The following is a 24,486-nucleotide window of genomic DNA, read 5'->3' as shown; positions in this document are numbered from 1 at the left end:
GTTTCGTTTCAGCTAGTCAGTAAGTGCATATTTTCATATCTTCGTGATATCTGGGATACCTGTAAACACTCAGGAAGGCCAACTTTCTCAACTATTACATCTGTACGTGGTGAGAGAGATTTTGCCCCAGTGAGTAAAACGTGTACCTCTGGTGGGACTCGAACCCACAATCCCCGGTTTAGGAGACCGATGCCTTATCCATTAGGCCACAGAGGCTGGCTGGAGCGGTGTTGGCGGTGTGCTTGCTAAAATGAACACTTGCGAAGTTTACCCTTCCTGGTGCGCTCCCCTACGTCTGCAGAGAGTCAGGACGTCGCATGAGCCTTTCTTGTGTTCATGTACATACTCAGATGTATCGAAGTCCATGCACCTACTTTCTGCTGGCAATTCTTATACCTGCCGCCTTAGGCTGTAGCGTATCTGAACTCCAAGTCCTGCACACAAGACAGTTGACTGACTATTCATATGTGTCATACTGTTTAGCAACAAGTAATTTTAAAATAGCGTTTCCTTTCGCAGCGCCATCGCGCTTCGAAACATTTTCGCAGCTAAGAATTCGATTGATAATGGCCGTAGTTTCGTTTCAGCTAGTCAGTAAGTGCATATTTTCATATCTTCGTGATATCTGGGATACCTGTAAACACTCAGGAAGGCCAACTTTCTCAACTATTACATCTGTACGTGGTGAGAGAGATTTTGCCCCAGTGAGTAAAACGTGTACCTCTGGTGGGACTCGAACCCACAATCCCCGGTTTAGGAGACCGATGCCTTATCCATTAGGCCACAGAGGCTGGCTGGAGCGGTGTTGGCGGTGTGCTTGCTAAAATGAACACTTGCGAAGTTTACCCTTCCTGGTGCGCTCCCCTACGTCTGCAGAGAGTCAGGACGTCGCATGAGCCTTTCTTGTGTTCATGTACATACTCAGATGTATCGAAGTCCATGCACCTACTTTCTGCTGGCAATTCTTATACCTGCCGCCTTAGGCTGTAGCGTATCTGAACTCCAAGTCCTGCACACAAGACAGTTGACTGACTATTCATATGTGTCATACTGTTTAGCAACAAGTAATTTTAAAATAGCGTTTCCTTTCGCAGCGCCATCGCGCTTCGAAACATTTTCGCAGCTAAGAATTCGATTGATAATGGCCGTAGTTTCGTTTCAGCTAGTCAGTAAGTGCATATTTTCATATCTTCGTGATATCTGGGATACCTGTAAACACTCAGGAAGGCCAACTTTCTCAACTATTACATCTGTACGTGGTGAGAGAGATTTTGCCCCAGTGAGTAAAACGTGTACCTCTGGTGGGACTCGAACCCACAATCCCCGGTTTAGGAGACCGATGCCTTATCCATTAGGCCACAGAGGCTGGCTGGAGCGGTGTTGGCGGTGTGCTTGCTAAAATGAACACTTGCGAAGTTTACCCTTCCTGGTGCGCTCCCCTACGTCTGCAGAGAGTCAGGACGTCGCATGAGCCTTTCTTGTGTTCATGTACATACTCAGATGTATCGAAGTCCATGCACCTACTTTCTGCTGGCAATTCTTATACCTGCCGCCTTAGGCTGTAGCGTATCTGAACTCCAAGTCCTGCACACAAGACAGTTGACTGACTATTCATATGTGTCATACTGTTTAGCAACAAGTAATTTTAAAATAGCGTTTCCTTTCGCAGCGCCATCGCGCTTCGAAACATTTTCGCAGCTAAGAATTCGATTGATAATGGCCGTAGTTTCGTTTCAGCTAGTCAGTAAGTGCATATTTTCATATCTTCGTGATATCTGGGATACCTGTAAACACTCAGGAAGGCCAACTTTCTCAACTATTACATCTGTACGTGGTGAGAGAGATTTTGCCCCAGTGAGTGAAACGTGTACCTCTGGTGGGACTCGAACCCACAATCCCCGGTTTAGGAGACCGATGCCTTATCCATTAGGCCACAGAGGCTGGCTGGAGCGGTGTTGGCGGTGTGCTTGCTAAAATGAACACTTGCGAAGTTTACCCTTCCTGGTGCGCTCCCCTACGTCTGCAGAGAGTCAGGACGTCGCATGAGCCTTTCTTGTGTTCATGTACATACTCAGATGTATCGAAGTCCATGCACCTACTTTCTGCTGGCAATTCTTATACCTGCCGCCTTAGGCTGTAGCGTATCTGAACTCCAAGTCCTGCACACAAGACAGTTGACTGACTATTCATATGTGTCATACTGTTTAGCAACAAGTAATTTTAAAATAGCGTTTCCTTTCGCAGCGCCATCGCGCTTCGAAACATTTTCGCAGCTAAGAATTCGATTGATAATGGCCGTAGTTTCGTTTCAGCTAGTCAGTAAGTGCATATTTTCATATCTTCGTGATATCTGGGATACCTGTAAACACTCAGGAAGGCCAACTTTCTCAACTATTACATCTGTACGTGGTGAGAGAGATTTTGCCCCAGTGAGTAAAACGTGTACCTCTGGTGGGACTCGAACCCACAATCCCCGGTTTAGGAGACCGATGCCTTATCCATTAGGCCACAGAGGCTGGCTGGAGCGGTGTTGGCGGTGTGCTTGCTAAAATGAACACTTGCGAAGTTTACCCTTCCTGGTGCGCTCCCCTACGTCTGCAGAGAGTCAGGACGTCGCATGAGCCTTTCTTGTGTTCATGTACATACTCAGATGTATCGAAGTCCATGCACCTACTTTCTGCTGGCAATTCTTATACCTGCCGCCTTAGGCTGTAGCGTATCTGAACTCCAAGTCCTGCACACAAGACAGTTGACTGACTATTCATATGTGTCATACTGTTTAGCAACAAGTAATTTTAAAATAGCGTTTCCTTTCGCAGCGCCATCGCGCTTCGAAACATTTTCGCAGCTAAGAATTCGATTGATAATGGCCGTAGTTTCGTTTCAGCTAGTCAGTAAGTGCATATTTTCATATCTTCGTGATATCTGGGATACCTGTAAACACTCAGGAAGGCCAACTTTCTCAACTATTACATCTGTACGTGGTGAGAGAGATTTTGCCCCAGTGAGTAAAACGTGTACCTCTGGTGGGACTCGAACCCACAATCCCCGGTTTAGGAGACCGATGCCTTATCCATTAGGCCACAGAGGCTGGCTGGAGCGGTGTTGGCGGTGTGCTTGCTAAAATGAACACTTGCGAAGTTTACCCTTCCTGGTGCGCTCCCCTACGTCTGCAGAGAGTCAGGACGTCGCATGAGCCTTTCTTGTGTTCATGTACATACTCAGATGTATCGAAGTCCATGCACCTACTTTCTGCTGGCAATTCTTATACCTGCCGCCTTAGGCTGTAGCGTATCTGAACTCCAAGTCCTGCACACAAGACAGTTGACTGACTATTCATATGTGTCATACTGTTTAGCAACAAGTAATTTTAAAATAGCGTTTCCTTTCGCAGCGCCATCGCGCTTCGAAACATTTTCGCAGCTAAGAATTCGATTGATAATGGCCGTAGTTTCGTTTCAGCTAGTCAGTAAGTGCATATTTTCATATCTTCGTGATATCTGGGATACCTGTAAACACTCAGGAAGGCCAACTTTCTCAACTATTACATCTGTACGTGGTGAGAGAGATTTTGCCCCAGTGAGTAAAACGTGTACCTCTGGTGGGACTCGAACCCACAATCCCCGGTTTAGGAGACCGATGCCTTATCCATTAGGCCACAGAGGCTGGCTGGAGCGGTGTTGGCGGTGTGCTTGCTAAAATGAACACTTGCGAAGTTTACCCTTCCTGGTGCGCTCCCCTACGTCTGCAGAGAGTCAGGACGTCGCATGAGCCTTTCTTGTGTTCATGTACATACTCAGATGTATCGAAGTCCATGCACCTACTTTCTGCTGGCAATTCTTATACCTGCCGCCTTAGGCTGTAGCGTATCTGAACTCCAAGTCCTGCACACAAGACAGTTGACTGACTATTCATATGTGTCATACTGTTTAGCAACAAGTAATTTTAAAATAGCGTTTCCTTTCGCAGCGCCATCGCGCTTCGAAACATTTTCGCAGCTAAGAATTCGATTGATAATGGCCGTAGTTTCGTTTCAGCTAGTCAGTAAGTGCATATTTTCATATCTTCGTGATATCTGGGATACCTGTAAACACTCAGGAAGGCCAACTTTCTCAACTATTACATCTGTACGTGGTGAGAGAGATTTTGCCCCAGTGAGTAAAACGTGTACCTCTGGTGGGACTCGAACCCACAATCCCCGGTTTAGGAGACCGATGCCTTATCCATTAGGCCACAGAGGCTGGCTGGAGCGGTGTTGGCGGTGTGCTTGCTAAAATGAACACTTGCGAAGTTTACCCTTCCTGGTGCGCTCCCCTACGTCTGCAGAGAGTCAGGACGTCGCATGAGCCTTTCTTGTGTTCATGTACATACTCAGATGTATCGAAGTCCATGCACCTACTTTCTGCTGGCAATTCTTATACCTGCCGCCTTAGGCTGTAGCGTATCTGAACTCCAAGTCCTGCACACAAGACAGTTGACTGACTATTCATATGTGTCATACTGTTTAGCAACAAGTAATTTTAAAATAGCGTTTCCTTTCGCAGCGCCATCGCGCTTCGAAACATTTTCGCAGCTAAGAATTCGATTGATAATGGCCGTAGTTTCGTTTCAGCTAGTCAGTAAGTGCATATTTTCATATCTTCGTGATATCTGGGATACCTGTAAACACTCAGGAAGGCCAACTTTCTGAACTATTACATCTGTACGTGGTGAGAGAGATTTTGCCCCAGTGAGTAAAACGTGTACCTCTGGTGGGACTCGAACCCACAATCCCCGGTTTAGGAGACCGATGCCTTATCCATTAGGCCACAGAGGCTGGCTGGAGCGGTGTTGGCGGTGTGCTTGCTAAAATGAACACTTGCGAAGTTTACCCTTCCTGGTGCGCTCCCCTACGTCTGCAGAGAGTCAGGACGTCGCATGAGCCTTTCTTGTGTTCATGTACATACTCAGATGTATCGAAGTCCATGCACCTACTTTCTGCTGGCAATTCTTATACCTGCCGCCTTAGGCTGTAGCGTATCTGAACTCCAAGTCCTGCACACAAGACAGTTGACTGACTATTCATATGTGTCATACTGTTTAGCAACAAGTAATTTTAAAATAGCGTTTCCTTTCGCAGCGCCATCGCGCTTCGAAACATTTTCGCAGCTAAGAATTCGATTGATAATGGCCGTAGTTTCGTTTCAGCTAGTCAGTAAGTGCATATTTTCATATCTTCGTGATATCTGGGATACCTGTAAACACTCAGGAAGGCCAACTTTCTCAACTATTACATCTGTACGTGGTGAGAGAGATTTTGCCCCAGTGAGTAAAACGTGTACCTCTGGTGGGACTCGAACCCACAATCCCCGGTTTAGGAGACCGATGCCTTATCCATTAGGCCACAGAGGCTGGCTGGAGCGGTGTTGGCGGTGTGCTTGCTAAAATGAACACTTGCAAAGTTTACCCTTCCTGGTGCGCTCCCCTACGTCTGCAGAGAGTCAGGACGTCGCATGAGCCTTTCTTGTGTTCATGTACATACTCAGATGTATCGAAGTCCATGCACCTACTTTCTGCTGGCAATTCTTATACCTGCCGCCTTAGGCTGTAGCGTATCTGAACTCCAAGTCCTGCACACAAGACAGTTGACTGACTATTCATATGTGTCATACTGTTTAGCAACAAGTAATTTTAAAATAGCGTTTCCTTTCGCAGCGCCATCGCGCTTCGAAACATTTTCGCAGCTAAGAATTCGATTGATAATGGCCGTAGTTTCGTTTCAGCTAGTCAGTAAGTGCATATTTTCATATCTTCGTGATATCTGGGATACCTGTAAACACTCAGGAAGGCCAACTTTCTCAACTATTACATCTGTACGTGGTGAGAGAGATTTTGCCCCAGTGAGTAAAACGTGTACCTCTGGTGGGACTCGAACCCACAATCCCCGGTTTAGGAGACCGATGCCTTATCCATTAGGCCACAGAGGCTGGCTGGAGCGGTGTTGGCGGTGTGCTTGCTAAAATGAACACTTGCGAAGTTTACCCTTCCTGGTGCGCTCCCCTACGTCTGCAGAGAGTCAGGACGTCGCATGAGCCTTTCTTGTGTTCATGTACATACTCAGATGTATCGAAGTCCATGCACCTACTTTCTGCTGGCAATTCTTATACCTGCCGCCTTAGGCTGTAGCGTATCTGAACTCCAAGTCCTGCACACAAGACAGTTGACTGACTATTCATATGTGTCATACTGTTTAGCAACAAGTAATTTTAAAATAGCGTTTCCTTTCGCAGCGCCATCGCGCTTCGAAACATTTTCGCAGCTAAGAATTCGATTGATAATGGCCGTAGTTTCGTTTCAGCTAGTCAGTAAGTGCATATTTTCATATCTTCGTGATATCTGGGATACCTGTAAACACTCAGGAAGGCCAACTTTCTCAACTATTACATCTGTACGTGGTGAGAGAGATTTTGCCCCAGTGAGTAAAACGTGTACCTCTGGTGGGACTCGAACCCACAATCCCCGGTTTAGGAGACCGATGCCTTATCCATTAGGCCACAGAGGCTGGCTGGAGCGGTGTTGGCGGTGTGCTTGCTAAAATGAACACTTGCGAAGTTTACCCTTCCTGGTGCGCTCCCCTACGTCTGCAGAGAGTCAGGACGTCGCATGAGCCTTTCTTGTGTTCATGTACATACTCAGATGTATCGAAGTCCATGCACCTACTTTCTGCTGGCAATTCTTATACCTGCCGCCTTAGGCTGTAGCGTATCTGAACTCCAAGTCCTGCACACAAGACAGTTGACTGACTATTCATATGTGTCATACTGTTTAGCAACAAGTAATTTTAAAATAGCGTTTCCTTTCGCAGCGCCATCGCGCTTCGAAACATTTTCGCAGCTAAGAATTCGATTGATAATGGCCGTAGTTTCGTTTCAGCTAGTCAGTAAGTGCATATTTTCATATCTTCGTGATATCTGGGATACCTGTAAACACTCAGGAAGGCCAACTTTCTCAACTATTACATCTGTACGTGGTGAGAGAGATTTTGCCCCAGTGAGTAAAACGTGTACCTCTGGTGGGACTCGAACCCACAATCCCCGGTTTAGGAGACCGATGCCTTATCCATTAGGCCACAGAGGCTGGCTGGAGCGGTGTTGGCGGTGTGCTTGCTAAAATGAACACTTGCGAAGTTTACCCTTCCTGGTGCGCTCCCCTACGTCTGCAGAGAGTCAGGACGTCGCATGAGCCTTTCTTGTGTTCATGTACATACTCAGATGTATCGAAGTCCATGCACCTACTTTCTGCTGGCAATTCTTATACCTGCCGCCTTAGGCTGTAGCGTATCTGAACTCCAAGTCCTGCACACAAGACAGTTGACTGACTATTCATATGTGTCATACTGTTTAGCAACAAGTAATTTTAAAATAGCGTTTCCTTTCGCAGCGCCATCGCGCTTCGAAACATTTTCGCAGCTAAGAATTCGATTGATAATGGCCGTAGTTTCGTTTCAGCTAGTCAGTAAGTGCATATTTTCATATCTTCGTGATATCTGGGATACCTGTAAACACTCAGGAAGGCCAACTTTCTCAACTATTACATCTGTACGTGGTGAGAGAGATTTTGCCCCAGTGAGTAAAACGTGTACCTCTGGTGGGACTCGAACCCACAATCCCCGGTTTAGGAGACCGATGCCTTATCCATTAGGCCACAGAGGCTGGCTGGAGCGGTGTTGGCGGTGTGCTTGCTAAAATGAACACTTGCGAAGTTTACCCTTCCTGGTGCGCTCCCCTACGTCTGCAGAGAGTCAGGACGTCGCATGAGCCTTTCTTGTGTTCATGTACATACTCAGATGTATCGAAGTCCATGCACCTACTTTCTGCTGGCAATTCTTATACCTGCCGCCTTAGGCTGTAGCGTATCTGAACTCCAAGTCCTGCACACAAGACAGTTGACTGACTATTCATATGTGTCATACTGTTTAGCAACAAGTAATTTTAAAATAGCGTTTCCTTTCGCAGCGCCATCGCGCTTCGAAACATTTTCGCAGCTAAGAATTCGATTGATAATGGCCGTAGTTTCGTTTCAGCTAGTCAGTAAGTGCATATTTTCATATCTTCGTGATATCTGGGATACCTGTAAACACTCAGGAAGGCCAACTTTCTCAACTATTACATCTGTACGTGGTGAGAGAGATTTTGCCCCAGTGAGTAAAACGTGTACCTCTGGTGGGACTCGAACCCACAATCCCCGGTTTAGGAGACCGATGCCTTATCCATTAGGCCACAGAGGCTGGCTGGAGCGGTGTTGGCGGTGTGCTTGCTAAAATGAACACTTGCGAAGTTTACCCTTCCTGGTGCGCTCCCCTACGTCTGCAGAGAGTCAGGACGTCGCATGAGCCTTTCTTGTGTTCATGTACATACTCAGATGTATCGAAGTCCATGCACCTACTTTCTGCTGGCAATTCTTATACCTGCCGCCTTAGGCTGTAGCGTATCTGAACTCCAAGTCCTGCACACAAGACAGTTGACTGACTATTCATATGTGTCATACTGTTTAGCAACAAGTAATTTTAAAATAGCGTTTCCTTTCGCAGCGCCATCGCGCTTCGAAACATTTTCGCAGCTAAGAATTCGATTGATAATGGCCGTAGTTTCGTTTCAGCTAGTCAGTAAGTGCATATTTTCATATCTTCGTGATATCTGGGATACCTGTAAACACTCAGGAAGGCCAACTTTCTCAACTATTACATCTGTACGTGGTGAGAGAGATTTTGCCCCAGTGAGTAAAACGTGTACCTCTGGTGGGACTCGAACCCACAATCCCCGGTTTAGGAGACCGATGCCTTATCCATTAGGCCACAGAGGCTGGCTGGAGCGGTGTTGGCGGTGTGCTTGCTAAAATGAACACTTGCGAAGTTTACCCTTCCTGGTGCGCTCCCCTACGTCTGCAGAGAGTCAGGACGTCGCATGAGCCTTTCTTGTGTTCATGTACATACTCAGATGTATCGAAGTCCATGCACCTACTTTCTGCTGGCAATTCTTATACCTGCCGCCTTAGGCTGTAGCGTATCTGAACTCCAAGTCCTGCACACAAGACAGTTGACTGACTATTCATATGTGTCATTCTGTTTAGCAACAAGTAATTTTAAAATAGCGTTTCCTTTCGCAGCGCCATCGCGCTTCGAAACATTTTCGCAGCTAAGAATTCGATTGATAATGGCCGTAGTTTCGTTTCAGCTAGTCAGTAAGTGCATATTTTCATATCTTCGTGATATCTGGGATACCTGTAAACACTCAGGAAGGCCAACTTTCTCAACTATTACATCTGTACGTGGTGAGAGAGATTTTGCCCCAGTGAGTAAAACGTGTACCTCTGGTGGGACTCGAACCCACAATCCCCAGTTTAGGAGACCGATGCCTTATCCATTAGGCCACAGAGGCTGGCTGGAGCGGTGTTGGCGGTGTGCTTGCTAAAATGAACACTTGCGAAGTTTACCCTTCCTGGTGCGCTCCCCTACGTCTGCAGAGAGTCAGGACGTCGCATGAGCCTTTCTTGTGTTCATGCACATACTCAGATGTATCGAAGTCCATGCACCTACTTTCTGCTGGCAATTCTTATACCTGCCGCCTTAGGCTGTAGCGTATCTGAACTCCAAGTCCTGCACACAAGACAGTTGACTGACTATTCATATGTGTCATACTGTTTAGCAACAAGTAATTTTAAAATAGCGTTTCCTTTCGCAGCGCCATCGCGCTTCGAAACATTTTCGCAGCTAAGAATTCGATTGATAATGGCCGTAGTTTCGTTTCAGCTAGTCAGTAAGTGCATATTTTCATATCTTCGTGATATCTGGGATACCTGTAAACACTCAGGAAGGCCAACTTTCTCAACTATTACATCTGTACGTGGTGAGAGAGATTTTGCCCCAGCGAGTAAAACGTGTACCTCTGGTGGGACTCGAACCCACAATCCCCGGTTTAGGAGACCGATGCCTTATCCATTAGGCCACAGAGGCTGGCTGGAGCGGTGTTGGCGGTGTGCTTGCTAAAATGAACACTTGCGAAGTTTACCCTTCCTGGTGCGCTCCCCTACGTCTGCAGAGAGTCAGGACGTCGCATGAGCCTTTCTTGTGTTCATGTACATACTCAGATGTATCGAAGTCCATGCACCTACTTTCTGCTGGCAATTCTTATTCCTGCCGCCTTAGGCTGTAGCGTATCTGAACTCCAAGTCCTGCACACAAGACAGTTGACTGACTATTCATATGTGTCATACTGTTTAGCAACAAGTAATTTTAAAATAGCGTTTCCTTTCGCAGCGCCATCGCGCTTCGAAACATTTTCGCAGCTAAGAATTCGATTGATAATGGCCGTAGTTTCGTTTCAGCTAGTCAGTAAGTGCATATTTTCATATCTTCGTGATATCTGGGATACCTGTAAACACTCAGGAAGGCCAACTTTCTCAACTATTACATCTGTACGTGGTGAGAGAGATTTTGCCCCAGTGAGTAAAACGTGTACCTCTGGTGGGACTCGAACCCACAATCCCCGGTTTAGGAGACCGATGCCTTATCCATTAGGCCACAGAGGCTGGCTGGAGCGGTGTTGGCGGTGTGCTTGCTAAAATGAACACTTGCGAAGTTTACCCTTCCTGGTGCGCTCCCCTACGTCTGCAGAGAGTCAGGACGTCGCATGAGCCTTTCTTGTGTTCATGTACATACTCAGATGTATCGAAGTCCATGCACCTACTTTCTGCTGGCAATTCTTATACCTGCCGCCTTAGGCTGTAGCGTATCTGAACTCCAAGTCCCGCACACAAGACAGTTGACTGACTATTCATATGTGTCATACTGTTTAGCAACAAGTAATTTTAAAATAGCGTTTCCTTTCGCAGCGCCATCGCGCTTCGAAACATTTTCGCAGCTAAGAATTCGATTGATAATGGCCGTAGTTTCGTTTCAGCTAGTCAGTAAGTGCATATTTTCATATCTTCGTGATATCTGGGATACCTGTAAACACTCAGGAAGGCCAACTTTCTCAACTATTACATCTGTACGTGGTGAGAGAGATTTTGCCCCAGTGAGTAAAACGTGTACCTCTGGTGGGACTCGAACCCACAATCCCCGGTTTAGGAGACCGATGCCTTATCCATTAGGCCACAGAGGCTGGCTGGAGCGGTGTTGGCGGTGTGCTTGCTAAAATGAACACTTGCGAAGTTTACCCTTCCTGGTGCGCTCCCCTACGTCTGCAGAGAGTCAGGACGTCGCATGAGCCTTTCTTGTGTTCATGTACATACTCAGATGTATCGAAGTCCATGCACCTACTTTCTGCTGGCAATTCTTATACCTGCCGCCTTAGGCTGTAGCGTATCTGAACTCCAAGTCCTGCACACAAGACAGTTGACTGACTATTCATATGTGTCATACTGTTTAGCAACAAGTAATTTTAAAATAGCGTTTCCTTTCGCAGCGCCATCGCGCTTCGAAACATTTTCGCAGCTAAGAATTCGATTGATAATGGCCGTAGTTTCGTTTCAGCTAGTCAGTAAGTGCATATTTTCATATCTTCGTGATATCTGGGATACCTGTAAACACTCAGGAAGGCCAACTTTCTCAACTATTACATCTGTACGTGGTGAGAGAGATTTTGCCCCAGTGAGTAAAACGTGTACCTCTGGTGGGACTCGAACCCACAATCCCCGGTTTAGGAGACCGATGCCTTATCCATTAGGCCACAGAGGCTGGCTGGAGCGGTGTTGGCGGTGTGCTTGCTAAAATGAACACTTGCGAAGTTTACCCTTCCTGGTGCGCTCCCCTACGTCTGCAGAGAGTCAGGACGTCGCATGAGCCTTTCTTGTGTTCATGTACATACTCAGATGTATCGAAGTCCATGCACCTACTTTCTGCTGGCAATTCTTATACCTGCCGCCTTAGGCTGTAGCGTATCTGAACTCCAAGTCCTGCACACAAGACAGTTGACTGACTATTCATATGTGTCATACTGTTTAGCAACAAGTAATTTTAAAATAGCGTTTCCTTTCGCAGCGCCATCGCGCTTCGAAACATTTTCGCAGCTAAGAATTCGATTGATAATGGCCGTAGTTTCGTTTCAGCTAGTCAGTAAGTGCATATTTTCATATCTTCGTGATATCTGGGATACCTGTAAACACTCAGGAAGGCCAACTTTCTCAACTATTACATCTGTACGTGGTGAGAGAGATTTTGCCCCAGTGAGTAAAACGTGTACCTCTGGTGGGACTCGAACCCACAATCCCCGGTTTAGGAGACCGATGCCTTATCCATTAGGCCACAGAGGCTGGCTGGAGCGGTGTTGGCGGTGTGCTTGCTAAAATGAACACTTGCGAAGTTTACCCTTCCTGGTGCGCTCCCCTACGTCTGCAGAGAGTCAGGACGTCGCATGAGCCTTTCTTGTGTTCATGTACATACTCAGATGTATCGAAGTCCATGCACCTACTTTCTGCTGGCAATTCTTATACCTGCCGCCTTAGGCTGTAGCGTATCTGAACTCCAAGTCCTGCACACAAGACAGTTGACTGACTATTCATATGTGTCATACTGTTTAGCAACAAGTAATTTTAAAATAGCGTTTCCTTTCGCAGCGCCATCGCGCTTCGAAACATTTTCGCAGCTAAGAATTCGATTGATAATGGCCGTAGTTTCGTTTCAGCTAGTCAGTAAGTGCATATTTTCATATCTTCGTGATATCTGGGATACCTGTAAACACTCAGGAAGGCCAACTTTCTCAACTATTACATCTGTACGTGGTGAGAGAGATTTTGCCCCAGTGAGTAAAACGTGTACCTCTGGTGGGACTCGAACCCACAATCCCCGGTTTAGGAGACCGATGCCTTATCCATTAGGCCACAGAGGCTGGCTGGAGCGGTGTTGGCGGTGTGCTTGCTAAAATGAACACTTGCGAAGTTTACCCTTCCTGGTGCGCTCCCCTACGTCTGCAGAGAGTCAGGACGTCGCATGAGCCTTTCTTGTGTTCATGTACATACTCAGATGTATCGAAGTCCATGCACCTACTTTCTGCTGGCAATTCTTATACCTGCCGCCTTAGGCTGTAGCGTATCTGAACTCCAAGTCCTGCACACAAGACAGTTGACTGACTATTCATATGTGTCATACTGTTTAGCAACAAGTAATTTTAAAATAGCGTTTCCTTTCGCAGCGCCATCGCGCTTCGAAACATTTTCGCAGCTAAGAATTCGATTGATAATGGCCGTAGTTTCGTTTCAGCTAGTCAGTAAGTGCATATTTTCATATCTTCGTGATATCTGGGATACCTGTAAACACTCAGGAAGGCCAACTTTCTCAACTATTACATCTGTACGTGGTGAGAGAGATTTTGCCCCAGTGAGTAAAACGTGTACCTCTGGTGGGACTCGAACCCACAATCCCCGGTTTAGGAGACCGATGCCTTATCCATTAGGCCACAGAGGCTGGCTGGAGCGGTGTTGGCGGTGTGCTGGCTAAAATGAACACTTGCAAAGTTTACCCTTCCTGGTGCGCTCCCCTACGTCTGCAGAGAGTCAGGACGTCGCATGAGCCTTTCTTGTGTTCATGTACATACTCAGATGTATCGAAGTCCATGCACCTACTTTCTGCTGGCAATTCTTATACCTGCCGCCTTAGGCTGTAGCGTATCTGAACTCCAAGTCCTGCACACAAGACAGTTGACTGACTATTCATATGTGTCATACTGTTTAGCAACAAGTAATTTTAAAATAGCGTTTCCTTTCGCAGCGCCATCGCGCTTCGAAACATTTTCGCAGCTAAGAATTCGATTGATAATGGCCGTAGTTTCGTTTCAGCTAGTCAGTAAGTGCATATTTTCATATCTTCGTGATATCTGGGATACCTGTAAACACTCAGGAAGGCCAACTTTCTCAACTATTACATCTGTACGTGGTGAGAGAGATTTTGCCCCAGTGAGTAAAACGTGTACCTCTGGTGGGACTCGAACCCACAATCCCCGGTTTAGGAGACCGATGCCTTATCCATTAGGCCACAGAGGCTGGCTGGAGCGGTGTTGGCGGTGTGCTTGCTAAAATGAACACTTGCGAAGTTTACCCTTCCTGGTGCGCTCCCCTACGTCTGCAGAGAGTCAGGACGTCGCATGAGCCTTTCTTGTGTTCATGTACATACTCAGATGTATCGAAGTCCATGCACCTACTTTCTGCTGGCAATTCTTATACCTGCCGCCTTAGGCTGTAGCGTATCTGAACACCAAGTCCTGCACACAAGACAGTTGACTGACTATTCATATGTGTCATACTGTTTAGCAACAAGTAATTTTAAAATAGCGTTTCCTTTCGCAGCGCCATCGCGCTTCGAAACATTTTCGCAGCTAAGAATTCGATTGATAATGGCCGTAGTTTCGTTTCAGCTAGTCAGTAAGTGCATATTTTCATATCTTCGTGATATCTGGGATACCTGTAAACACTCAGGAAGGCCAACTTTCTCAACTATTACATCTGTACGTGGTGAGAGAGATTTTGCCCCAGTGAGTAAAACGTGTACCTCTGGTGGGACTCGAACCCACAATCCCCGGTTTAGGAGACCGATGCCTTATCCATTAGGCCACAGAGGCTGGCTGGAGCGGTGTTGGCGGTGTGCTTGCTAAAATGAACACTTGCGAAGTTTACCCTTCCTGGTGCGCTCCCCTACGTCTGCAGAGAGTCAGGACGTCGCATGAGCCTTTCTTGTGTTCATGTACATACTCAGATGTATCGAAGTCCATGCACCTACTTTCTGCTGGCAATTCTTATACCTGCCGCCTTAGGCTGTAGCGTATCTGAACTCCAAGTCCTGCACACAAGACAGTTGACTGACTATTCATATGTGTCATACTGTTTAGCAACAAGTAATTTTAAAATAGCGTTTCCTTTCGCAGCGCCATCGCGCTTCGAAACATTTTCGCAGCTAAGAATTCGATTGATAATGGCCGTAGTTTCGTTTCAGCTAGTCAGTAAGTGCATATTTTCATATCTTCGTGATATCTGGGATACCTGTAAACACTCAGGAAGGCCAACTTTCTCAACTATTACATCTGTACGTGGTGAGAGAGATTTTGCCCCAGTGAGTAAAACGTTTACCTCTGGTGGGACTCGAACCCACAATCCCCGGTTTAGGAGACCGATGCCTTATCCATTAGGCCACAGAGGCTGGCTGGAGCGGTGTTGGCGGTGTGCTTGCTAAAATGAACACTTGCGAAGTTTACCCTTCCTGGTGCGCTCCCCTACGTCTGCAGAGAGTCAGGACGTCGCATGAGCCTTTCTTGTGTTCATGTACATACTCAGATGTATCGAAGTCCATGCACCTACTTTCTGCTGGCAATTCTTATACCTGCCGCCTTAGGCTGTAGCGTATCTGAACTCCAAGTCCTGCACACAAGACAGTTGACTGACTATTCATATGTGTCATACTGTTTAGCAACAAGTAATTTTAAAATAGCGTTTCCTTTCGCAGCGCCATCGCGCTTCGAAACATTTTCGCAGCTAAGAATTCGATTGATAATGGCCGTAGTTTCGTTTCAGCTAGTCAGTAAGTGCATATTTTCATATCTTCGTGATATCTGGGATACCTGTAAACACTCAGGAAGGCCAACTTTCTCAACTATTACATCTGTACGTGGTGAGAGAGATTTTGCCCCAGTGAGTAAAACGTGTACCTCTGGTGGGACTCGAACCCACAATCCCCGGTTTAGGAGACCGATGCCTTATCCATTAGGCCACAGAGGCTGGCTGGAGCGGTGTTGGCGGTGTGCTTGCTAAAATGAACACTTGCGAAGTTTACCCTTCCTGGTGCGCTCCCCTACGTCTGCAGAGAGTCAGGACGTCGCATGAGCCTTTCTTGTGTTCATGTACATACTCAGATGTATCGAAGTCCATGCACCTACTTTCTGCTGGCAATTCTTATACCTGCCGCCTTAGGCTGTAGCGTATCTGAACTCCAAGTCCTGCACACAAGACAGTTGACTGACTATTCATATGTGTCATACTGTTTAGCAACAAGTAATTTTAAAATAGCGTTTCCTTTCGCAGCGCCATCGCGCTTCGAAACATTTTCGCAGCTAAGAATTCGATTGATAATGGCCGTAGTTTCGTTTCAGCTAGTCAGTAAGTGCATATTTTCATATCTTCGTGATATCTGGGATACCTGTAAACACTCAGGAAGGCCAACTTTCTCAACTATTACATCTGTACGTGGTGAGAGAGATTTTGCCCCAGTGAGTAAAACGTGTACCTCTGGTGGGACTCGAACCCACAATCCCCGGTTTAGGAGACCGATGCCTTATCCATTAGGCCACAGAGGCTGGCTGGAGCGGTGTTGGCGGTGTGCTTGCTAAAATTAACACTTGCGAAGTTTACCCTTCCTGGTGCGCTCCCCTACGTCTGCAGAGAGTCAGGACGTCGCATGAGCCTTTCTTGTGTTCATGTACATACTCAGATGTATCGAAGTCCATGCACCTACTTTCTGCTGGCAATTCTTATACCTGCCGCCTTAGGCTGTAGCGTATCTGAACTCCAAGTCCTGCACACAAGACAGTTGACTGACTATTCATATGTGTCATACTGTTTAGCAACAAGTAATTTTAAAATAGCGTTTCCTTTCGCAGCGCCATCGCGCTTCGAAACATTTTCGCAGCTAAGAATTCGATTGATAATGGCCGTAGTTTCGTTTCAGCTAGTCAGTAAGTGCATATTTTCATATCTTCGTGATATCTGGGATACCTGTAAACACTCAGGAAGGCCAACTTTCTCAACTATTACATCTGTACGTGGTGAGAGAGATTTTGCCCCAGTGAGTAAAACGTGTACCTCTGGTGGGACTCGAACCCACAATCCCCGGTTTAGGAGACCGATGCCTTATCCATTAGGCCACAGAGGCTGGCTGGAGCGGTGTTGGCGGTGTGCTTGCTAAAATGAACACTTGCGAAGTTTACCCTTCCTGGTGCGCTCCCCTACGTCTGCAGAGAGTCAGGACGTCGCATGAGCCTTTCTTGTGTTCATGTACATACTCAGATGTATCGAAGTCCATGCACCTACTTTCTGCTGGCAATTCTTATACCTGCCGCCTTAGGCTGTAGCGTATCTGAACTCCAAGTCCTGCACACAAGACAGTTGACTGACTATTCATATGTGTCATACTGTTTAGCAACAAGTAATTTTAAAATAGCGTTTCCTTTCGCAGCGCCATCGCGCTTCGAAACATTTTCGCAGCTAAGAATTCGATTGATAATGGCCGTAGTTTCGTTTCAGCTAGTCAGTAAGTGCATATTTTCATATCTTCGTGATATCTGGGATACCTGTAAACACTCAGGAAGGCCAACTTTCTCAACTATTACATCTGTACGTGGTGAGAGAGATTTTGCCCCAGTGAGTAAAACGTGTACCTCTGGTGGGACTCGAACCCACAATCCCCGGTTTAGGAGACCGATGCCTTATCCATTAGGCCACAGAGGCTGGCTGGAGCGGTGTTGGCGGTGTGCTTGCTAAAATGAACACTTGCGAAGTTTACCCTTCCTGGTGCGCTCCCCTACGTCTGCAGAGAGTCAGGACGTCGCATGAGCCTTTCTTGTGTTCATGTACATACTCAGATGTATCGAAGTCCATGCACCTACTTTCTGCTGGCAATTCTTATACCTGCCGCCTTAGGCTGTAGCGTATCTGAACTCCAAGTCCTGCACACAAGACAGTTGACTGACTATTCATATGTGTCATACTGTTTAGCAACAAGTAATTTTAAAATAGCGTTTCCTTTCGCAGCGCCATCGCGCTTCGAAACATTTTCGCAGCTAAGAATTCGATTGATAATGGCCGTAGTTTCGTTTCAGCTAGTCAGTAAGTGCATATTTTCATATCTTCGTGATATCTGGGATACCTGTAAACACTCAGGAAGGCCAACTTTCTCAACTATTACATCTGTACGTGGTGAGAGAGATTTTGCCCCAGTGAGTAAAACGTGTACCTCTGGTGGGACTCGAACCCACAATCCCCGGTTTAGGAGACCGATGCCTTATCCATTAGGCCACAGAGGCTGGCTGGAGCGGTGTTGGCGGTGTGCTTGCTAAAATGAACACTTGCGAAGTTTACCCTTCCTGGTGCGCTCCCCTACGTCTGCAGAGAGTCAGGACGTCGCATGAGCCTTTCTTGTGTTCATGTACATACTCAGATGTATCGAAGTCCATGCACCTACTTTCTGCTGGCAATTCTTATACCTGCCGCCTTAGGCTGTAGCGTATCTGAACTCCAAGTCCTGCACACAAGACAGTTGACTGACTATTCATATGTGTCATACTGTTTAGCAACAAGTAATTTTAAAATAGCGTTTCCTTTCGCAGCGCCATCGCGCTTCGAAACATTTTCGCAGCTAAGAATTCGATTGATAATGGCCGTAGTTTCGTTTCAGCTAGTCAGTAAGTGCATATTTTCACATCTTCGTGATATCTGGGATACCTGTAAACACTCAGGAAGGCCAACTTTCTCAACTATTACATCTGTACGTGGTGAGAGAGATTTTGCCCCAGTTAGTAAAACGTGTACCTCTGGTGGGACTCGAACCCACAATCCCCGGTTTAGGAGACCGATGCCTTATCCATTAGGCCACAGAGGCTGGCTGGAGCGGTGTTGGCGGTGTGCTTGCTAAAATGAACACTTGCGAAGTTTACCCTTCCTGGTGCGCTCCCCTACGTCTGCAGAGAGTCAGGACGTCGCATGAGCCTTTCTTGTGTTCATGTACATACTCAGATGTATCGAAGTCCATGCACCTACTTTCTGCTGGCAATTCTTATACCTGCCGCCTTAGGCTGTAGCGTATCTGAACTCCAAGTCCTGCACACAAGACAGTTGACTGACTATTCATATGTGTCATACTGTTTAGCAACAAGTAATTTTAAAATAGCGTTTCCTTTCGCAGCGCCATCGCGCTTCGAAACATTTTCGCAGCTAAGAATTCGATTGATAATGGCCGTAGTTTCGTTTCAGCTAGTCAGTAAGTGCATATTTTCATATCTTCGTGATATCTGGGATACCTGTAAACACTCAGGAAGGCCAACTTTCTCAACTATTACATCTGTACGTGGTGAGAGAGATTTTGCCCCAGTGAGTAAAACGTGTACCTCTGGTGGGACTCGAACCCACAATCCCCGGTTTAGGAGACCGATGCCTTATCCATTAGGCCACAGAGGCTGGCTGGAGCGGTGTTGGCGGTGTGCTTGCTAAAATGAACACTTGCGAAGTTTACCCTTCCTGGTGCGCTCCCCTACGTCTGCAGAGAGTCAGGACGTCGCATGAGCCTTTCTTGTGTTCATGTACATACTCAGATGTATCGAAGTCCATGCACCTACTTTCTGCTGGCAATTCTTATACCTGCCGCCTTAGGCTGTAGCGTATCTGAACTCCAAGTCCTGCACACAAGACAGTTGACTGACTATTCATATGTGTCATACTGTTTAGCAACAAGTAATTTTAAAATAGCGTTTCCTTTCGCAGCGCCATCGCGCTTCGAAACATTTTCGCAGCTAAGAATTCGATTGATAATGGCCGTAGTTTCGTTTCAGCTAGTCAGTAAGTGCATATTTTCATATCTTCGTGATATCTGGGATACCTGTAAACACTCAGGAAGGCCAACTTTCTCAACTATTACATCTGTACGTGGTGAGAGAGATTTTGCCCCAGTGAGTAAAACGTGTACCTCTGGTGGGACTCGAACCCACAATCCCCGGTTTAGGAGACCGATGCTTTATCCATTTTTTTTTTTCTCTTTTTTTTTTTTTTTTTTATTTTTTTTTGCGATGTCTCCACCCAGTCCTGTTGCTGAGGCGTGTCTTTATCATAGTTTTCAATAAGGAATTTTACAACTTGTGTATACGTAGATATATGCTGTTTTGCCTTCGAAATCCTGAACCAAAAGATGCTTCATTTGAAACAAAAAATTTATGTCATGCCGAGGCAATAGAGATTGAAGGTTATAGCTTTAGTGCTTTTTTTTTTTTTTTTTTTTTTTTTTCCTCATCCACTGCTTCTCGGCAACCTAGCATACTTCTTTGTAATATATAAGAAAGTTATGGGAAGTAGTGGATCCTGAACCTGTATATTATTTTTTTTTAATTTCTGTTTAGTTTTTTTTATTGTTATTATTATTATTTTTGTTTGTTTGTTATTTTTTTATTGTAAAAGAAAAATCTTCATGGAATGTGAAGAAGGAATTTTATGTTAAGGCACTAATTCCATAGCCTCCTTTCCTTCTTGAGATTAATAATAATAATAAAAAAGTATGTTCCCTTCCATGGAAACAAATGAGACTTCCTTCTCAGTCATAAAATGAATGTATAAGAAAACAATTTATCTTTAACCCTGCGATACTGGCTTTCGGCTTCGGCTTCTTCTGTGCAATAAACAAAATAGCCTTCTTTGCCAGCAGAAGATAAGTGATTGTAATATGAAACTGTAAAAGTGTACTTCTCCCCAATTGTTTTTGTTTAAGCGTCGTTTCGCTTAAATAAACGATTTTTGTTTATCTCGTTGGCTTGTCAACCAATGCCCAGTCGCTCGAATACAATTTTAAGCATATTGCCGTAGTTTTTCTTGTGGTCTTTATATTTCAGGGCGTTATAAAAAGCACACTTCAAGTACATGTAAAAATCAGTGGAATTGTCATTTCCCAGGTGATTAATTACGTAATTCACATAGTGTCCCATTAACCAATGGACCGAGTTGTTTTTTGCTGCTGGAAAATAGCAAGTCTGAGGCCTGAGGAATGTAACAGGGGGAAAATTTTCCACCGAAGATCTCGTAAGAAAAGCCAGTTGTTCCCTAATCCAATTACAGAGTTGTAGATTGCCACCGCACGTGAATCTGTGCACTAACGTGTCGATCAATTTACATTTGAGACATAGGTTCGTGTCGCTAACGCCGATTGCGTGTAACCTTTCATTGGTGCTTACGGTCTCATTCACTGTTTTATACCACGCTGACTTGACGTCCGATGGTAGACCACGCATATTAATATTTTTCCATATGGCGTCCCAATCAGTGTGTGGGTATTTACTTTCCAATTTGTTTCTCCCCTCCATTTTCTTTCGATGGGACAGAATATCGCGGGCCGTGATCCGTCGTGAGTTGATGATGACACCGCCGAGATAGCTGAATTCCACAAAATATACACGAACGTACTGGAGCCGGTTATTTATTTTTTGCACATTCACCGGCGCCTGTAAACTGGCAGGCCTGACAACTTCAAATAATTTAGTTGTAATGCTATCAGCGTGGTCGCTAAGGATAGTGGCGGTCCTTTTTATAAAAAGCGCAGACGCCTTATTTCTGATGTCAACTAACCCCAAACCTCCATTCCTGGGATCTAAGGTCGCAGTTTTTGCGTCGACTCTGAATATATCCCCTCTCCAAAGATAGCTGGCAATGGTAGACATTATCTTTTTTCCAATCATTTTCGGTAGTGGGAAGATCTGTGCTATAAAGTAACTCCTGGAGAGAATGCAGTGGTTAATGAAAATCACCCTCTGAACTTGGTTCAAGTTACGGTGGAGGTTTTCTCTTGTTGTTCCAAGAAGTTGTCCCGACGTATTTCTCCAATTGATAGCTGCCATTTTTAACGGACAAGGTGTCAGTGTTATTCCTAGTGCTTTGCATTGGGTGACCATTGTGGCCCAGGCTAAGGTGGTATGTTGAAAACCCCGCAGGTTTAGGAGTTTGCTTTTGTTTGCGTTGACACCTGCTCCGGAGACTCTACAGTACTTTTTAATTAGCGTTTCCAATTTCAAAATGTCGTCGGGATTTCGCAGGACGACTCCGACATCATCGGCATAGGCGTTTATGACTGTTCGGTGACCAGATAATGTGATGCCAGTTAGAGTGGCATGAACACTGCGGAGGAAAGGTTCTAATGAAAGCACGAATAGGAACATGGAGAGGGGGCTTCCTTGAGGAACGCCGCGCCTGATCTGAATCTGCTTTGTCCTCTGGCAGTTAACTGATATACAAGCGCTGATGCCTGTTGCAACATTGCTGATCACACTTACGACTCGCTCATTAAAACCTATTTTGTTCAGTGTGGCACTAAGGAATCTATGATCCACACGATCAAATGCTTTCTGGAAGTCAATAAACATGATAGCACATTTTATGGTGGTCACAGCAGTGATGGCAATTATATCTCTATATTCAGCTATGCTTTTGAAAATGCTCTTGGTAGGCACACAGGACTGGTATGGACTTACTATCTTTTTGGCCAACTGAGAGAGTCTGTTGTTTAAAATTCTGCCGATGATTTTATAATCAGAGTTTAACAGGGAGATAGGACGAAAGTTGTTGAGGTTTCTTTTTGCAGCATTTTTTGGGATTAGTACTATTGTGCTCTCTTTAAAAACAGCAGGTAAATGCTTTCCCTGAAGCACCTCGTTCGTCATTCGGGTAAACATGTCACCAATCAGTGGCCAGTATCGTTTATAAAATTCAACAGGCAAACCATCCGGTCCCGGCGATTTCCTCAGAGGAGATTTGCAGATGATTCTGTGGATATCTTCGTTAGTACACCCAACGAGAAGGTCTTCGTTTTCCTCGTCCGAGACCTGTAGAGCTATGTGACTAAGGAACTCATCGAAGGACTCTTCACATACCGGGTTGGCAGTGTATAGGTCTTCGTAATATTTGTGCACTGCATTGACGATGTCTCTCTGAGTCGTGAGTGTCTCGCCAGTTTCAGACTGAAGTCCATCAATGAAGGTGCGTCTCCTGTTTCTTTCGTGCTTCAGTAGATGGTACAAGGAAGCATGTTCATCCTCCACGACTGTCTTAGCCTTGGATTTTAATTTCAGACCCTCCATCTGCTGTCTTTTAAGACTGAGCAATTTGGCCTTAGTTTGCTTGATATCTGCCAGACGGACGTTGGAAGTGTTTGCCTGCTCATATAAATTTCGCAGCATGGTATAATAAAATTCGATGGAATTTTTCAAGTCTTTCGATCGTTGTACACTATACTGGATGAGAACTTTTCTCAGTTTAGGCTTTGCCCTGTTGCACCACCAGTCTAGTACTGAGACGTGTCTATCTGCAGAGCGGAGGCACAATGCCCACGCTTCTGTCAAACTTTCTTCTAATCCGTCGTCCTGCATCAGTGATGTATTAAGGTGCCATGAACTTCTAAAACGGCGAGTGGGTTGCGCAGTAAGGTTGATGGAAGCTAGCACGGAGCTATGATCAGAAAAGTAAACTGGAATCGTCTCTGCTTTAATGAAGGAGCTAACTAGACTTTGCGATATGTAGAGTCTGTCGATCCTGCTACGTGAGTGAGGACCTAGGAATGTAAATGCCACAAAAGTGGGATACATTATTTCCCAAGCATCTTTAAGCTGTAAAACAGTGACGAAACGCTTCAGTTCACTGCAGTTATTAAAATTCGGAACCTGGTCTTTCTTATTTATCACACAATTAAAATCACCGCCTATTATAAGATCTTTTGGGTTTTTCCGTAATAAATAAATGATTTCTTCTTTATAGAACTGTGCTCTTTCCATTCTATTGGATGTGCCAGAAGGGGCATACAGATTGATAAGGGTAGAACCAAAGACTTTTATACCTATCGCTCTGCCGGAGTCCAACCTCTCGATATCCGAGACAGGAATCCCCTCCCTGACTAAAATTGCTGTACCGACGTTGGTGTCAAGTGAGACATTTAAAATCGCCAAATATCCAGGCACTGTAAGATTAGTCAGCACTACTTCCTGTAGGAAAGCAATGTCCGTCCCTGACTCATATAAATAATCCTTGAGCGCTGTAACTTTAGTCACGGATGTAATCCTGTTAATATTGATAGTCGTAATTGTATATGCCTGGGACATTTAGTTTGCATAAAAAGTAAATAAGTGATTAAAAAGATAACAAAATATTAATAAAAAAAAAAGAAAAGAGATGTGCAGCTTCTAGAAGAGAGAAACGACTCCGCTTAAACAAACATCTAAAAGAATAGTCAGTATTTGAAGCTCGGTAAACACTTCATCTGGTTCCTCTGAAATATGACTAAGACAGTAGTACAATTAGAAATGAAACTGGTGCAACAAAATCCCTTTTTTTTTTCATCTTACAGCCTCATTTTGGTGCAGGATTCCGAACATCTCGGGTTTTAGTTTTACCGAGGGGCTTTGCATCACTAATGTCACTTGAAGGTACCTCCTTAGGTCTTTCCGTGATGATTTCATACAAGACGTTCTTGGCCGTCGCTTCCTCTTGTGCTGGTTGTTGTTTGCTTTGGTTACGGGAAGCTTTGAGAGTAGGTAGCGGTTTGAGTCGGCGTCTTCGGACATCTTGGTTCAACGCGCCGTCATTCGGATTGTCTGTCTTTACCACCGTTGTGACCGAAGCTGCCTCAACAGCGTCCTTTTTACGAGTGCCATTTCCTTGTTCTTCCGTCACTAGCTCCAGAGCACTGACTGAGTCGGCGGTTTGTGGGTCTGTAAGTTCTTGAGTTGG

At 45.5% G+C, this 24,486-nt stretch overlaps 34 non-coding genes across 34 annotated transcripts; all 34 read right to left on the bottom strand.

The window, feature by feature from the left end:
* Positions 1 to 143: 143 nt before the first annotated feature.
* Trnar-ccu (transfer RNA arginine (anticodon CCU)) lies at positions 144 to 216 on the bottom strand. The gene has a single exon. It is a non-coding gene; the product is annotated as a tRNA-Arg (tRNA).
* Positions 217 to 718: 502 nt separating this feature from the next.
* On the bottom strand, positions 719 to 791 carry Trnar-ccu (transfer RNA arginine (anticodon CCU)). The gene has a single exon. It is a non-coding gene; the product is annotated as a tRNA-Arg (tRNA).
* A 502-nt stretch (positions 792 to 1,293) lies between these two features.
* On the bottom strand, positions 1,294 to 1,366 carry Trnar-ccu (transfer RNA arginine (anticodon CCU)). The gene has a single exon. It is a non-coding gene; the product is annotated as a tRNA-Arg (tRNA).
* A 502-nt stretch (positions 1,367 to 1,868) lies between these two features.
* Trnar-ccu (transfer RNA arginine (anticodon CCU)) lies at positions 1,869 to 1,941 on the bottom strand. Its single transcript has one exon. It is a non-coding gene; the product is annotated as a tRNA-Arg (tRNA).
* Positions 1,942 to 2,443: 502 nt separating this feature from the next.
* On the bottom strand, positions 2,444 to 2,516 carry Trnar-ccu (transfer RNA arginine (anticodon CCU)). Its single transcript has one exon. It is a non-coding gene; the product is annotated as a tRNA-Arg (tRNA).
* Positions 2,517 to 3,018: 502 nt separating this feature from the next.
* Positions 3,019 to 3,091, bottom strand: Trnar-ccu (transfer RNA arginine (anticodon CCU)). Its single transcript has one exon. It is a non-coding gene; the product is annotated as a tRNA-Arg (tRNA).
* A 502-nt stretch (positions 3,092 to 3,593) lies between these two features.
* Trnar-ccu (transfer RNA arginine (anticodon CCU)) lies at positions 3,594 to 3,666 on the bottom strand. Its single transcript has one exon. It is a non-coding gene; the product is annotated as a tRNA-Arg (tRNA).
* Positions 3,667 to 4,168: 502 nt separating this feature from the next.
* Trnar-ccu (transfer RNA arginine (anticodon CCU)) lies at positions 4,169 to 4,241 on the bottom strand. Its single transcript has one exon. It is a non-coding gene; the product is annotated as a tRNA-Arg (tRNA).
* A 502-nt stretch (positions 4,242 to 4,743) lies between these two features.
* On the bottom strand, positions 4,744 to 4,816 carry Trnar-ccu (transfer RNA arginine (anticodon CCU)). The gene has a single exon. It is a non-coding gene; the product is annotated as a tRNA-Arg (tRNA).
* A 502-nt stretch (positions 4,817 to 5,318) lies between these two features.
* Trnar-ccu (transfer RNA arginine (anticodon CCU)) lies at positions 5,319 to 5,391 on the bottom strand. The gene has a single exon. It is a non-coding gene; the product is annotated as a tRNA-Arg (tRNA).
* Positions 5,392 to 5,893: 502 nt separating this feature from the next.
* Positions 5,894 to 5,966, bottom strand: Trnar-ccu (transfer RNA arginine (anticodon CCU)). Its single transcript has one exon. It is a non-coding gene; the product is annotated as a tRNA-Arg (tRNA).
* Positions 5,967 to 6,468: 502 nt separating this feature from the next.
* On the bottom strand, positions 6,469 to 6,541 carry Trnar-ccu (transfer RNA arginine (anticodon CCU)). The gene has a single exon. It is a non-coding gene; the product is annotated as a tRNA-Arg (tRNA).
* Positions 6,542 to 7,043: 502 nt separating this feature from the next.
* Trnar-ccu (transfer RNA arginine (anticodon CCU)) lies at positions 7,044 to 7,116 on the bottom strand. Its single transcript has one exon. It is a non-coding gene; the product is annotated as a tRNA-Arg (tRNA).
* Positions 7,117 to 7,618: 502 nt separating this feature from the next.
* On the bottom strand, positions 7,619 to 7,691 carry Trnar-ccu (transfer RNA arginine (anticodon CCU)). Its single transcript has one exon. It is a non-coding gene; the product is annotated as a tRNA-Arg (tRNA).
* A 502-nt stretch (positions 7,692 to 8,193) lies between these two features.
* On the bottom strand, positions 8,194 to 8,266 carry Trnar-ccu (transfer RNA arginine (anticodon CCU)). The gene has a single exon. It is a non-coding gene; the product is annotated as a tRNA-Arg (tRNA).
* A 502-nt stretch (positions 8,267 to 8,768) lies between these two features.
* Trnar-ccu (transfer RNA arginine (anticodon CCU)) lies at positions 8,769 to 8,841 on the bottom strand. Its single transcript has one exon. It is a non-coding gene; the product is annotated as a tRNA-Arg (tRNA).
* Positions 8,842 to 9,343: 502 nt separating this feature from the next.
* Trnar-ccu (transfer RNA arginine (anticodon CCU)) lies at positions 9,344 to 9,416 on the bottom strand. The gene has a single exon. It is a non-coding gene; the product is annotated as a tRNA-Arg (tRNA).
* Positions 9,417 to 9,918: 502 nt separating this feature from the next.
* Trnar-ccu (transfer RNA arginine (anticodon CCU)) lies at positions 9,919 to 9,991 on the bottom strand. The gene has a single exon. It is a non-coding gene; the product is annotated as a tRNA-Arg (tRNA).
* A 502-nt stretch (positions 9,992 to 10,493) lies between these two features.
* Trnar-ccu (transfer RNA arginine (anticodon CCU)) lies at positions 10,494 to 10,566 on the bottom strand. Its single transcript has one exon. It is a non-coding gene; the product is annotated as a tRNA-Arg (tRNA).
* A 502-nt stretch (positions 10,567 to 11,068) lies between these two features.
* On the bottom strand, positions 11,069 to 11,141 carry Trnar-ccu (transfer RNA arginine (anticodon CCU)). Its single transcript has one exon. It is a non-coding gene; the product is annotated as a tRNA-Arg (tRNA).
* Positions 11,142 to 11,643: 502 nt separating this feature from the next.
* Positions 11,644 to 11,716, bottom strand: Trnar-ccu (transfer RNA arginine (anticodon CCU)). The gene has a single exon. It is a non-coding gene; the product is annotated as a tRNA-Arg (tRNA).
* A 502-nt stretch (positions 11,717 to 12,218) lies between these two features.
* Trnar-ccu (transfer RNA arginine (anticodon CCU)) lies at positions 12,219 to 12,291 on the bottom strand. The gene has a single exon. It is a non-coding gene; the product is annotated as a tRNA-Arg (tRNA).
* A 502-nt stretch (positions 12,292 to 12,793) lies between these two features.
* On the bottom strand, positions 12,794 to 12,866 carry Trnar-ccu (transfer RNA arginine (anticodon CCU)). Its single transcript has one exon. It is a non-coding gene; the product is annotated as a tRNA-Arg (tRNA).
* A 502-nt stretch (positions 12,867 to 13,368) lies between these two features.
* Positions 13,369 to 13,441, bottom strand: Trnar-ccu (transfer RNA arginine (anticodon CCU)). Its single transcript has one exon. It is a non-coding gene; the product is annotated as a tRNA-Arg (tRNA).
* A 502-nt stretch (positions 13,442 to 13,943) lies between these two features.
* Trnar-ccu (transfer RNA arginine (anticodon CCU)) lies at positions 13,944 to 14,016 on the bottom strand. The gene has a single exon. It is a non-coding gene; the product is annotated as a tRNA-Arg (tRNA).
* A 502-nt stretch (positions 14,017 to 14,518) lies between these two features.
* Positions 14,519 to 14,591, bottom strand: Trnar-ccu (transfer RNA arginine (anticodon CCU)). Its single transcript has one exon. It is a non-coding gene; the product is annotated as a tRNA-Arg (tRNA).
* A 502-nt stretch (positions 14,592 to 15,093) lies between these two features.
* On the bottom strand, positions 15,094 to 15,166 carry Trnar-ccu (transfer RNA arginine (anticodon CCU)). The gene has a single exon. It is a non-coding gene; the product is annotated as a tRNA-Arg (tRNA).
* Positions 15,167 to 15,668: 502 nt separating this feature from the next.
* Trnar-ccu (transfer RNA arginine (anticodon CCU)) lies at positions 15,669 to 15,741 on the bottom strand. The gene has a single exon. It is a non-coding gene; the product is annotated as a tRNA-Arg (tRNA).
* A 502-nt stretch (positions 15,742 to 16,243) lies between these two features.
* Trnar-ccu (transfer RNA arginine (anticodon CCU)) lies at positions 16,244 to 16,316 on the bottom strand. Its single transcript has one exon. It is a non-coding gene; the product is annotated as a tRNA-Arg (tRNA).
* A 502-nt stretch (positions 16,317 to 16,818) lies between these two features.
* On the bottom strand, positions 16,819 to 16,891 carry Trnar-ccu (transfer RNA arginine (anticodon CCU)). The gene has a single exon. It is a non-coding gene; the product is annotated as a tRNA-Arg (tRNA).
* A 502-nt stretch (positions 16,892 to 17,393) lies between these two features.
* Positions 17,394 to 17,466, bottom strand: Trnar-ccu (transfer RNA arginine (anticodon CCU)). The gene has a single exon. It is a non-coding gene; the product is annotated as a tRNA-Arg (tRNA).
* Positions 17,467 to 17,968: 502 nt separating this feature from the next.
* On the bottom strand, positions 17,969 to 18,041 carry Trnar-ccu (transfer RNA arginine (anticodon CCU)). Its single transcript has one exon. It is a non-coding gene; the product is annotated as a tRNA-Arg (tRNA).
* Positions 18,042 to 18,543: 502 nt separating this feature from the next.
* Trnar-ccu (transfer RNA arginine (anticodon CCU)) lies at positions 18,544 to 18,616 on the bottom strand. The gene has a single exon. It is a non-coding gene; the product is annotated as a tRNA-Arg (tRNA).
* A 502-nt stretch (positions 18,617 to 19,118) lies between these two features.
* Trnar-ccu (transfer RNA arginine (anticodon CCU)) lies at positions 19,119 to 19,191 on the bottom strand. The gene has a single exon. It is a non-coding gene; the product is annotated as a tRNA-Arg (tRNA).
* Positions 19,192 to 24,486: the final 5,295 nt, after the last annotated feature.

The sequence above is a fragment of the Schistocerca gregaria genome, chromosome 1 (assembly GCF_023897955.1).
Source record: "Schistocerca gregaria isolate iqSchGreg1 chromosome 1, iqSchGreg1.2, whole genome shotgun sequence".
NCBI classification, from domain to species: domain Eukaryota; kingdom Metazoa; phylum Arthropoda; class Insecta; order Orthoptera; family Acrididae; genus Schistocerca; species Schistocerca gregaria.
This window is presented reverse-complemented; position numbering and strand designations above follow the sequence as displayed.